Raw genomic sequence first — 12,921 nt, forward strand, 5'->3', positions numbered from 1 at the left:
GGGAGACGCAGTGTACATCTTTCCCTGGGAAGGACTGTCATTGATGATTCTTTCCTGTGGAGCATTGCTTTGTTGGGGCCTGTAGAACAGGCCTCATCCAACTCCACTTTAGTGAGGTTTCCCTTTATTAATTTTTACAAGGCCAGTGCATTCCAGTCCCATTTACAGATGGGTCACAACTGCTATTTGATGAGGGTGGTCCTCACAGCCAAGTACTCGTGGAATTAAATCCTTGAGCCTTGGCAGAGAAGAGCTTGCCCTACCGCAATTATTTCAGTGATGAATGAGAAAAACTACAAAACTGGCACATACCCTCTTTGCAGGAAAGCAATTTTATTCTCAGGAGACGCTAGGGGTTCTAGTTACTAGGTCGTTGGAGTCTCTGAGTAGGTTCTTAAACCTTTAGGATTAATTTTGAGCCAAAGAACCAGAGCATCTGGTACTAATAGTTTGTATTAAATGATTTGAAAATGCACAGGGTAGTTTGTCAGTATTCATAAGATAAAGACAGAAGGAATAAGGGATATATATAATTGGGGGAGGGATAAACGAGAGAATAAGTATTTTAGGTCTGTTTGGTAGGTTTAGGTTTCACTTTGTCGTTTGTCATAACCCTGTCGAGTTTCAAGACAAAAGCTAAGGCGTGAAACTCCAGCTTTTCCAAAGGAAAACCACCTGTTTTGGACGATTCCTTTTGGCTTGCGTAGAGAATGCAAAACTGAAATAGTTTTCCTGTGTACTCTTGAGTAGAAAAACCACCGTAACGGAGGAGCCCGAGGGGGAGCACCGGGAGGGCTCTTTGCCCGCGGACTGTGCGCTCCAAGCCACCGCTGGGGTCTCCGCTTCGTGACCTCTAGGAAGGCGAGGAGCCGGGGACGCGGTTCCACGGAGTTCCAGGTCTCGGTTGCCCTCCCTGCGGCTCAGCGCGGTGCAGACCGCAGAGAAAGGGCGCGAGCATCTGGCTGGCTGAACCGGTGACCTTTTTGGATCCGCTCGACATCCACGCCGGGTTTTGGGCTTATCCCAGGCGGAGCGGGAGGGGGCGGGGCCTGGGTTCCGCCGGGGGCGGAGCTTCGCGCGGCTCCCGCGCGCCGCGGAAGGGGGCGGGGCTTGCCGCGGGCGGAGGGCGGGGCCAGCGTGGGGCCCTCCCCCCCCTCCCGGGCCGAGCTGCGCAGCGGGTGCGGAGGGCGGGAGCCCCGCGGCGGGTCAGGGGGGGCCTGAGAGGCCGGCGGGGGGGCCCTCACCGCCACCCCGGGCTGGGGCCGGTTCCCGGGGCGTCGGCGCCCGGCGGGGCGGGGATGCCGGGAGGCTGAGGGCCGCCCGGCCGCGGTCTGGCGGTGTCGCGAGCATGTGTGCGCGCGCGTGTTTGTCCGAGGCCCGCGCGGCCGCCCCCGCCTCCCCCCGCGGCTGCAGAGCGGCCCCTGACGGCGGCGACGCCGCGCGGGGCGGCGGGGGAGGGGCAGGGGCGAGCTCGTGCCCCGCCCGGCGGGCGCCCCCGGGTCGCGCCCCAGCTCGTCGGCCCCTGAGGCGGCAGCTCCGGCTCCAAGCCCTGGCCGGGAGGGAGCGCTGTGGGGACGTGCACCGCGGGGCGTGTGGCGGGAGTTCCGAGGCGGGCCCGTCAGGATTTTAAAGCACCTGTCTCTGTCATTTTTACTTTTAGGGTTTTGGCCAAATTGGGCACAAAATAACCACTTACCCCTTCTCGCCGAGGAAGAGCGGGAGAAAGGGTAAGTAAGGGATGGAAGTAAGGCAGGGGTGGAAGGAGCAGGTCTCGAGCCAGGGCTGCCCCGGGGGGCGTGGGGGGCCGGACGCCGCGGTTCCCTCAGGCCCCGGGGCCCCCTGGGCGGGCCTAGGCCGCAGCCCCAGGAGCCGGTAGAACTGGCCGGGACTTGGGCAGCTCGGCCTACACCCCTCGTGGCCACTTGACCTGACAGAGAACTGGCCTTCCCTTGCCTCGGCTCTCCCCGGACTTGGATTCACCGCTGAGGCTGTGCTGCTGGGGAGGCACGGTCCTGCCTCTGTACTGGCGGGAGCCCCGCCCGCAGATCTTCACATCTCATTTAGTCATTTGTTTATTTTTAAAAAGATTTTATTTATTTATTTATTCATGAGAGACACAGAGAGATAGAGAGAGAGAGAGAGAGGCAGGCTCCATGCAGGGACTCAATGTGGGACTCGATCCCAGGACTCTGGGGTCACGCCCTGGACTGAAGGCGGTGCTAAGCCGCTGAGCCACCCAAGGATCCCTCATTGGTTCTTTTGCGCCAATTTTCCATCACTTCTCCAATATACTATCCTGAAGCACAGCTCCTCTGAGAAGCTTGGGAATACCTTATGCATCCTGTGCTCCGTATAAACAAACATTTTAAATTTGTTAAAATTCAGGTTAGCCACAAGCAATGTAGCAAACCATTCTTGGATACTTAAGAAAGCTAGAATTGCTCTCTGTAGCCATTGGATGTTGGCTGCGTGTGCCCTGAACCTGTCTTCTTACTTGTCTGTACTCAAGTGATAGACAACCATATAATTTATGAAAAACCAGAAAATAGTTGTTTATTGATGATAGGTACATTCATTGATTCAGTAGATATTTATTAACTTTTGCTACCAAAGTGTGGGGCACAGATATATAGGTAAGATGGTAAAAATGATAACACTGGCTTTGGAGAAGGCTATTTGGAGCAGGCCTTTCACCAGTTTTCTGTGGATTATTGGAATGCTTAAGTGTTAATGTATAAGACCTTTGCTATTGATCTTAGTCATGTGCAGGTCTGTACAGTGTTATGGGAGGATAGTACTATTTTTCCACCTTCTAGGTCTTTCACAGATAAACTTTCAAGGATTAATGACCATGGTGATTTGTGTCCTGTTTTAGAATAGTGTTACTGGACAGAAAATTAGTTCTGAACTCAGGTTTGGCTGCTGGCAGCTTGAAAATCAATACTTGAGAGACAAGTGGGAAGGGAAAGTTTGTTTTATTCGGGAAGCCAGCAGACTGAGAGGATGGTGGACTGATGTCCCAAAGACCATCTTCCCTGTCCAGGCAAAGCTGGAGAGTTTTAAAGGGGAGGTGCTTAAGACAGGAGAAGCTGGGGCCCAATTTGTGATATGTCGACATGACCCTGAACTGATTTGCTGGTATCAGTGGCAGCTGTTTTCAAATGTGATTAGGTGTTATCTTCTGGGCAAGTTTGGTCTTTCACTCCCCAAGGCCAGTGGTTTGCAAATCTCAAGGAAATTTAGGTTAGTTTGGCTACAGACCAAGGGACTTAGGTCGGCAAGCAAGGAGTGCATAAGCTTGAGGCAAGTTAACCCTTAAGACAGATTGGAGTACCATTATAATGTGTTATAGTCATTTTCTAGTGTAATAAATGTACCAGTATAAAAATGAGATGAGGCTAATATGTTGAATCGTCCAATAAAGATGACATAAGATGAGAAAACATGGAGAGTAGTAAGGATGATGCACTTAAGAAAGATACTAGATTGTTCACTTGTATGAGTTTCTGTACATTTAACCTCATTTTTTATTGAAGATAACTTTTTCTGGTTGCAAAGGATATCTAAGGTTAAGAAAGTTACTTAAATATGAGTCTTGCAGGGATATAAAAGTAGAAAGTCTCTTATGAACTTAGATGAGCTCTCTCAACTATTTGTGTTTATTTCTTCAACTTTTTGTTTCATGATTATATGTTACTATATGGCAAAATTGTAAATTTCTTACTTTTACCTCCATATTCTTGGCTATGTCCCCATAGGGAGCTCAACCCTCAGTCCTCACATAGAAGTAGCATGTCTTTTAGAGTCTTTTAAACTTGGGCTTGAGTTCTGGCTCTTATCTCATTAGCCCTACAACTTTGTACCAGTTAGAACTTTGCTCCCTAACTTCTCAGCTGTCAAAACAGAACTTTGAGCATATTAAAAAGTGTGCAAAAACCAGCGTCTGGCATATAGATACTGTTAATTTCCCCTCCCTTTTTATCTGGTCACCTATCACATTCTTAATGATCTTCTTCGCAATTGAAACAAGACATCTAGTACTTAACTTTCCTGAAGGTAGGTGTTTGCATTTTCACAGTGATCGCCCTGTTTTATCTGATCCTGGAATTTCTGGGACAAGGACTGACACCTGATGTGGTTTGAATCCCACCCCCCCACCCCCTTTAAAATCATTTCCGTAGCCATGCCTAAGAGTGTCAGCTTGAAAAATGAAGGGAAAGAGTTTCTATAAATATGTTTAAAAAGCTCTGACACTGTTCCTAATGTGGGGAAGACCTACTACCACATTTAGCTGAGTGCTTAAATTTAGGATTTCTATTTCAGAAATGTCTTTGGTTTATAAGAATTACAATAAAAATGCTGATGCTTCATGTCCAAACTGTCATGATTTTGCCAAGTTGTGGGTTTAATATACAGCTAAGCTGCGTATTTAGTGTATCTAATACAGCTCTGGAAGCCAAGAAAGACAAGTCCACAGACATCAGATTTTACACCAGACATCTGGTTTCACTTTGCTAAGGAGTACATTTTGTCAGTAGATTATAGGCATATCAGCTGTACTGCTGTAGTTTGTGGCAGTCTATCATAAGCTCTGGTCTACAGGGTTTAGTGTGATGTTTTATTCAAATGACAGCACACTGTAAACGAGCACCTGGTCAGATAAGCACAGTTCCCACAGGTGTCTTCTAGTGTCATTGTTCTTACAGGTTAACAAGGTAAAATAGTTTCTGTCCTTGGTGATTTTTTTATGGACGGAAAATATTTTTAAAGAAAAGCCTCACTTAAGAGCCCATTTTATTCTGAAAAGTCATTTTCAAGTCCATTTTTTGTTTGTGATGTTGAACAGTGTACATATAGGAATAAAATAACAAATAACATTTGGATTTCCAGATCAGGATGCCAAAGCTATTTTTTTTACTTGTTTATTTATTCTTTGTTTTTAAAAAAACTACTCTGAGATCAAGACCTCAGCTGAGATCAAGAGTTGGATGCTTAACCAACTGAGCTACTTTAACTCATTGTATGCCCATTATGTATTCGTGGTACTATAGACTTTAGCCAGTATTTATAATAGTATTTTAGAGAATAATGTATTCTGAGTTCCAACCTAGAACAGCTAGACCACAGCTCTCTTCATTTTTTTCCCCCCAGCACAACTCTCTTTATTTTGAGGTAGTCAGGAGTATGGAAATACTCTAGAGGCTATTATCTCTGAGTTTTCAAGTAGGCTCTGTGATTTCTTAGCTGTGATCTTGGATTCTTCATCTGTAAAATGGGATAATTACTCAGGATTACTCTGAGATTTAATGTTTGTAAAGTAGTAGCACGATATCTGGTACAAAGCTAGCCCTCAATAAATAGTAGTTTCATTTCTTTCCTCTAGGTCCTTGCCACAAGAACAACGATTGTCAACCCCCTAACCCCTGCCTTACGTCTCAGACTAATCCACTGGAAGGACTTGTGGCTCTAGTAGAGGGAAATTACTCCTGAAATCTGGGATTTAATAATGGGGGCTGGGAAAAGGCTATGGAGAATAATGACAAAGGGGAGGAGTGGTGAACTGACAGAGGAAGATGCCAATCATAGTCTATGGACTTAGGCTGAAGAATTACATGACTTGAAAGAACCACCTTTATCTCTGGCCTTTCAGTTGATCTTTTGTCAGCTGCTCCATTAGAGACTCTTAACTTCTTATTGCTTGCTTAGTCTATTGATAAGTTTTTTTTTTTTTTTTGTTACCTTGATAACACCTGAATAATAATTTCTTTCTTTTCTTTCTTTCTTTCTTTCTTTTTTTTTTTTTTTTTTTAATAGGTGGGACTTAATAATAGATTCTGTACTTCCTTTAGATCTGGACTTTTTCTCTACTTGCAGTCCAGTTGATCTTCTTGTCCTTTCACTGGCTTACAGTTCATTAATTTTTTTTTCTTTTAAACTCTATGCTATGTACATTGAACTTATGCTGAGAATATAAAAATAAAGTCACTGTCTTTGATCAGGGATCTTCTAGTAGAATTGTGGACATCTTGACCAACAGTTCAAATATTGTGTGCTATTTGCCGTAATGAAGATAGAAGTACAAACGAAGGCTAGCAGGAGCTCTTGATCCCTGATGGAAATGCCAGGGGAGGATTTTAGCAGTGGTTATGTTTGAGCTGAATCTTGAAAGTTGAGTAGAAGTGGGCCAGTTGACAAGCAGCAGAGAGCATTTCCACTCAGGGCTAATGGCATGAGTAGTTGTATGGCATTATGAGGGCATAGTGTGTTCAGGGAGCTATATGTAGGTCAGTTATATTAGAGTGTGAAGGGCAAAGTCAGGAATGAAAGGAGATGAAACTGGATAGCTAAGTCAGGGCACACTTCTATGCCACGTGCAGCATTGTGAGCGACTTGAAAGGTCACTGAAATCAGTGTGCTGGGTTGATTGGTGGTGGAGTGAGGTGGTGTCAGATGGGGAGGCAAGATTGGCGATCTAAGCCGACAGTGCATTAATATGGATAATGGAAACCTAAGAGCAGAAACAAGGCTGGAAGTAGTGGGGATACTCAGAAATGAGAATGTTTAGGAAAAATATTTAGAAGGAGGGAAGATTGGCTGGTTTTGGTGACTGAATGTAACAGGAATGGGAGAGTGAGGATGCTGGAATAGATAGCTGCCAGGTTTCCGGGTAGTGAGAGGGAGGAGCAATGAGGAAGCAGGTCTGAGGAGCAGCTGATGAGTTTAGGTTGGGACATGTGATTAAATTACTTGAAGGGCATATCCTTGGTGAGTTGGGGCTGTCTCAGAGGCAGTTGGATATAGGATCTTGGAGCATCACAAGAGATGTGGAAGCTGGAAATGCAGATTTCTGGGAGCTTACTATATGGAGAGTAATTGAAGGTGTGGGTAAGGACAAAAGTACTTAGAGGAGCTACATAGAGAAAAGGGCTCAAAGTAAGTCCTGGAGAATATTGAAATTTTAGGGATAAACCAAGACAGAGACAGCTATAAGGACGCTGAAGGGGAGTGGCGAGAGAGGCTGGGAGGAAGGAGAAAGCACAACTTTTCAGGCCAACTTGCAGAGTTTAAAGAAGTAGAACCCAGTTAAAAATGGAATGCTATGAATCATCAAGTATGATGAGGATTGTAAAGTGCCTGTTAGAAGTCGGTGGTTCCTTTGGACTTGTGGGAGTGGAGACTACAGTGTGTGGCTAGATGAGTGAACAGGAGGGGAGGAGTGAGGAGAGAGTAGGTATGGCTAGGCTCCTCCTTAGAGATTTTGTCTTCATTTATCTTCACTCCAGAATTTTCAAAGCTCGCCAAGGGATTCTAATATGTGTCTCAGGAGGAGAACCACTGTGGCAGGGTCTTTTTTTTGAGGGGAGAGGTAGCATGTATGTATGCTGAGAGGAAGGAACCCCACAGACAGGGAGATGTTGAAAAGGTGGTTGCCTGTAATTACTGTTCTTTGAATAAAAATCAGATTGTCACTCTCTTTGCCTAATCTTTCCTTTAAAACAAACAAAATGCATACCTGACCCTACCCTTCAATATCCTATTTACCCTTTTTTCCTAGTCCAGAATTCCACTGCTAACTTGCTCTCCCCACATCTCGCCTTTTTGCATAATTCCTAATCTCTAATCCACTTGTGGGAGGAAAAAGTCCCCTTTCTTTTATTAAAAACTGAAAAATTTCTTTCTTTTTTTTTTTTTTAAAGATTATTTGCTTATTTATTTATGAGAGACACAGAGAGAGAGAGAGATAGGCAGAAACACAGGCAGAGGGAGAAGCAGCCTCCCTGCAAGGAGCCTTATGTGGGACTCCATCCCAGATCCCAGGATCATGCCCTGGGCCAAAGGCAGATACCCAACCCCTGAGCCACCCAGGCATCCCAAAAAACTGAAAAATTTCAAAGGACTATGTACTAGGAAGCCCAGGGGGGATTAACCATGCCAAACATAAAACATGATTTGATTTAGCAGACTTATTAATATCCGCTATCATCAAGGCTTTAAGATGTATAAGATGGAAAGATACATAAGATGGGAAGGATGAATGAGAGAGATCCTGCCCTTACCTCAGGTCAGGGGGAGAAATGGCTGTGTAAGTAAATGACATAGGCAATATGTTATAGAGGTTCAAAGTAAGATGGATGCAAAAAATGGCCTGCTTTGTTTTGTGTGATCTGAAGACTTCACATAGGAGGTAACACTTGAACTAGAACTTGCAGTGGAGTTAAGGTATGGGATGATGAGGTTCAAGAGTGGGATCGAGGGAATAAAGTACTCCTTGGTGACCCCGTAATACTGGCAGAGTGGGTTTGAGTTTTTCATCCCTTCTTCCTCTTTGTTCTTTTTGTTTTATTGAAGAGATTTGTGTCTTTCAGGGAGTTTTGGGAAATAAAGTTTCCCAGAGTAAGTTGGGAAGTTTCCCAATGTAAGTTTCAGTTTACATATAGAGATATCTGCATTTCTCCTTTTGCAGTCTAAGCTTTCTGTGAATTTACCACTACTGGTTATTATATGCTAGACAGCTAAAACAGACCAGAGCAATTAAATCAGAGTCTCTGGGGAAGATGTTCAGGTACTGATATTTTTCAGAATACCCCCAGTTCTAATGGCAGCCTGGGTAGAGAACCATTGGGCTAAAATATGGTGCAGAAGAAAAGTCTGGGACTTGGAGCTAAAAAGTTATAATACTTTTATATTTAAGAATTTATATACTCTTTTTAATAGCATGTATCCTCAGTTAAGTTACTTAGACTTCTCTTAGCCCCATCATCCTTTGGAAAATGGGAATGGTAGTAAACCTGTCTTACTTGTAGAATTGTGTGGGTCAAAAGAGGTGATTATGTGAAGGGATATTATAGGTAGATGTGGTTGTGACAATGAAATATTCTGTTGGCTTTCTCCAGGAGTAGACAGGCTAAGAGCTAGCCACCTGGTCCTGCAAGGTAGTAATCATTTTATGGATTGGGATTTAAGACTTCACCATCAAGAACATTTTGATGCTATATTATACTACATTTGTATAATGCTAAAATGTTGAAGACCTAAAGCAAAAATGCACATCCTTAAGCAATCAGCTGTTGAGCATTTCTTGTCTGACGTTAAGTTCTGTTTAAAATTATACCGATGTTTATTGCGATTAAGATTGTAAATTATATAAATATTTTCAATGTCTGTAATGTGATTTTTGAGTATTAAGTGCTCTAAATATGTTTTTATTTTAATTTTAAAATTTTTAAAATTTTTACTTTTTAAAGACTTATTTATTTATTCATGAGAGACACAGAGAGAGAGGGAGAGGCAGAGGCAGAGGCATAGGCAGAGGGAGAAGCAGGCTCCTCATAGGGAGCCCGATGCGGGACTCGATTCCAGATCCTGGGATTACGCCCTGAACTGAAGGCAGATGCTCAACTGCTGTACCACCCAGGCATCCCAGGTTTTTATTTTTAAAATCTGTGCATTAAAAAAGCCCAAAAAACCAACAACCAGAAATCTTCCAGAACACAGTAAAAACACAAAGTACCAAGGAACACATGAATTCAATTTTATTGCAGGTCTCCTCATGTCTGTCAAGTATATAGGGACATGTGCTATGTCTTTTTTTTGGGGGGGAGGGGGTACCTGATATATTGGTGGTGGTGGTATAATCACAGGAATGATCATGCTTATGGTGCTATAACTTATTTTTACCTGAGAAGTAATGTTGTTTAATGGCAAGAATGAACCTAAAGCTGAGAGATTAGATTCCAGACCTGGTTTCCCTACCCACTCCTAAATGGTAGTAGGTAAGTTAGTTTCTCTGAGCGTCAAATGTAAAATTGGGATGCATTAGTTCTCTGTTGCTTTGTAACATAATAAAAAATTCAGTGGCTGAAAACAACAATAATTATTTATTATATCATGTTTGCTGTGGGGTCAGCACTTTGGGTGGTTCTGGCTCAGGATCTCATGTGGTTGCTGTCAGATGCCAGCAGGAGGTACATATATTGGAGGACATGCCTGAGGCTAAAAGGTTCACTTCCAGAGTGCCCACTCACATTGGCTGGCAAGCTGGTGGTCACAGGTTCCTCTCTACAAGGGGCTTTCCATGGGGCTGTCCTCATCATGGGACCTGGCTTCCCTAGAGTGACATACAGGAGACCAAGGTGGAAACAGTAGTGCCAGGATGCCTGGGTGGCTCAGTGGTTGAACGTCTGCTTTCAGCTGAGGTCGTGATTCGGGGGTCCTGGAATGGAGTCCCACATTGGCTTCCCTGCAGGGAGCCTGCTTCTCCCTCTGCCTCTCTCTCTGTGTCTCTCATGAATAAAAAAATTAAGAAAAAAAATCTCTTTAGAAACTGTAGTGTCTTTTATGACCTATCCTTGGACATTGTACACCATTTTTGATGTCTTACTGGTCTCATGGGCCCACCCTGATTCAGAGTGAAGACTACACAGGATATGAGGCATGGATCATTTGATCATCTTGGGGGCTTGGCCGCTTGATAGGATAACAACCTCTACCTGGCATAGCATAGCTTTGAGTTTCAATGACGAATTTATGGAAAATCATTTGTGAAACATTAAAGTAGCAGATAGATTTTTCAATTTTTTCATATCTTCTAGTATAGAAGTAGTACATCTTGTGGGAGAAAATTATAAACAAGAACAGTAACCAGAGCAAGAACCTGTTGGTCAACTGAGTGACCACAAGTTTTATGCTAAGCAGTCTGTCTCTTTGATGCAATCTCTGAATCTCTGTTTTTGTATCTCTCTTTTGGCATTTTCTCTACTTTGCCTGGATTATAGTCATTTGCAGATGTGTAGTACCCTGTATTGGGCTGGAAACTTTTAAAGTAGGGGCTGCATCTTACTCTTCATTGTCTTATGGCACCTTTAACTTAGTGCCTGTTACTTCATTGGTGTTTAATTGCTATTAGCTGAACTGAATTGGATCACTAGCACGGCTGCAGTCTTTATGCCTCCCCTGAAATTTCAGATGCAGAGTCATTATTTGCTCAGGTGGAATTGATAGTGGTGGTGGCTCCTGCCAGAACCATCTTTAAGCCTGTCTAATGGGTCCCTGGTTTACCACTATTGCCTTTAACCTCTCCTTAATGACTTAATACTTGGATCTGTCAGGTGCTTAGCCTATTCTCATTAAGGGCCAAAGCAAGTAAGGACGTACACCCCACAGTCATTCCTGTATGACTGTTTCAAAATCGCATTGTACTCCTGCTTGGCTTGGTAACTCATAGCAGGTTTTTGACTTCTCAGATTAAGAATATCTAGAAGATAAAAGTGTACATCTTTCTTCCATGTAATAAATCATAAAAATTTAATCTTTGCAGTTTTATCCAAAAGTTTATCTTGAGAGCTAGGTCTTTGTAATGGCACTTTGACACACACTCTTTTATATATCTTTCTTTTGAAAAATGTTTGTAGCATTTATGGTCAGCTTTTGAAAAATCATCTTGCTTGTAGCTGGAGGATACATAGTAAACACATCAAGTTGTAGTGTTCTACTTTTAGAATAGCGTATAGCAAAAACTTTTTTTAAAGAAGGGAAATGTTTGTAATATCTTTTACATTTTAGAGTAATTTCATTTCATATGATTTTCACATTATGTAGACCAGTAAATTCAGAGCAACTCAGTATTCTTTTCTCCTTTTTTGCTCTCTCATGTGGATTTTCCTCTTTAGGAATTCTTTACTTCCTTCTCCATTACCTTCCTTCTCCATCTGTTGTCTGTACCATACTTTCTCCTTGTCTTGGGACTTAGTCTACCAATGTCATGTTTGAGGATGAGCGGGCTATGAGGAGCAGAGCAGGCAATGTGAGGGGTCCTGGGTATATTAAGAAGAGTTCAACTGAAGGTTAGGGTTCATGGTTAAAAATGTTTTTGCTGAGTAGATAGTGGACTTACAGCAACAGGTGGCAGGAAAAGATTAGAGTTGCCACAGATAAGTCGTCTTAATTTTTTAAAATAGATTTTTTTTTTAGTGCAGTTTCAGGTTTACAGCAAAGTTTGAGTGGAAGGTACAGATATTTCCCATATACTCCCACCTGTACACATGCATAGCTTCTCCATTATCAACATTTCTTAGCAGAATGATGTATTTATTACAACTGGTGAACCAACACTGACACAGTATTTTCGCCTAAAGTCAGTATTTAGAGTTCACTCTTTGTGTTGTACATTCTAGTGTACATTTGAACAAACATATAACATGTATCCCCCATTAAAATATACAGTAGTTTCACTGCCCCAGAGTCTACTGCTCTGCCCTCATTAACCTCACCCTGCTAACCCTGATAACCATAGATCTTTTTACAGTCTCCCTAGTTTTGCCTTTTCCCAGAAAGTCATCTAGTTGGAATCATAGAGTCTTACTTCCTTAAATTTTAGTTTGCCTGGTATAGCAGAGTATTTATAAAGCATTTTGGTATTTTTCCAAGAGTGTATTTGTTTAATAAGAGTTTTATTAGTGTCAGATTCAAATATTAAGTAATTATTATTTAGTTTCATTTAATAATATTTAGTATCGTTATATAAAGATAGTTGGAGGCACTTCATAAACTAATTAGCTTTTTTATGAGTCGATTTCTCATGTGTAAGAGAAGTACTGTAGTCTGAACACTTGAGTTATGACAGTAATAACTAAGTTTGAGATTAATAGTTTGAGATGTGTGGCATATATGAATGCATGATGTTAATATTCTAAACATTTCATTAAAACCTTTGTTTTAAACTAAAACAATAGACATTAAATTTCTAGACTTTATTTATTTTTATATATTTATTTATTTATTTATTTATTTATTGTCAATATATTCCCCATTTTTACTGGGCATTAAGCTCTCTTGTTGGGGAAATTTAGAAAGATTTTTTTTTTTCCCAAGGAAAACTTTGTTCTCTCTACAACGCATTGAGAAAAAAGGAGTGTCCTTGAC

At 42.4% G+C, this 12,921-nt stretch overlaps 1 protein-coding gene across 12 annotated transcripts in view; it reads left to right on the forward strand.

Moving 5' to 3' along the window:
- Nucleotides 1-1,103: 1,103 nt before the first annotated feature.
- IMMP2L (inner mitochondrial membrane peptidase subunit 2) overlaps nt 1,104-12,921 on the forward strand; it is an 847,197-nt gene continuing 835,379 nt past the window's right edge. For 2 of the 12 annotated variants that reach the window (XM_072783444.1, XM_072783448.1), the window contains exons 1-2: nt 1,104-1,178; nt 1,661-1,727. The gene's annotated coding sequence lies outside the window, so the exon portion shown is untranslated. Of the gene's footprint in view, nt 1,206-1,477; nt 1,728-12,921 lie in introns of those variants that run through there. The other 10 variants (XM_072783441.1, XM_072783451.1, XM_072783445.1 and 7 more) reach the window with 10 other exon arrangements.

Source organism: Canis lupus, chromosome 18, assembly GCF_048164855.1.
Source record: "Canis lupus baileyi chromosome 18, mCanLup2.hap1, whole genome shotgun sequence".
In the NCBI taxonomy this organism is placed as follows: Eukaryota; Metazoa; Chordata; class Mammalia; order Carnivora; family Canidae; genus Canis; species Canis lupus.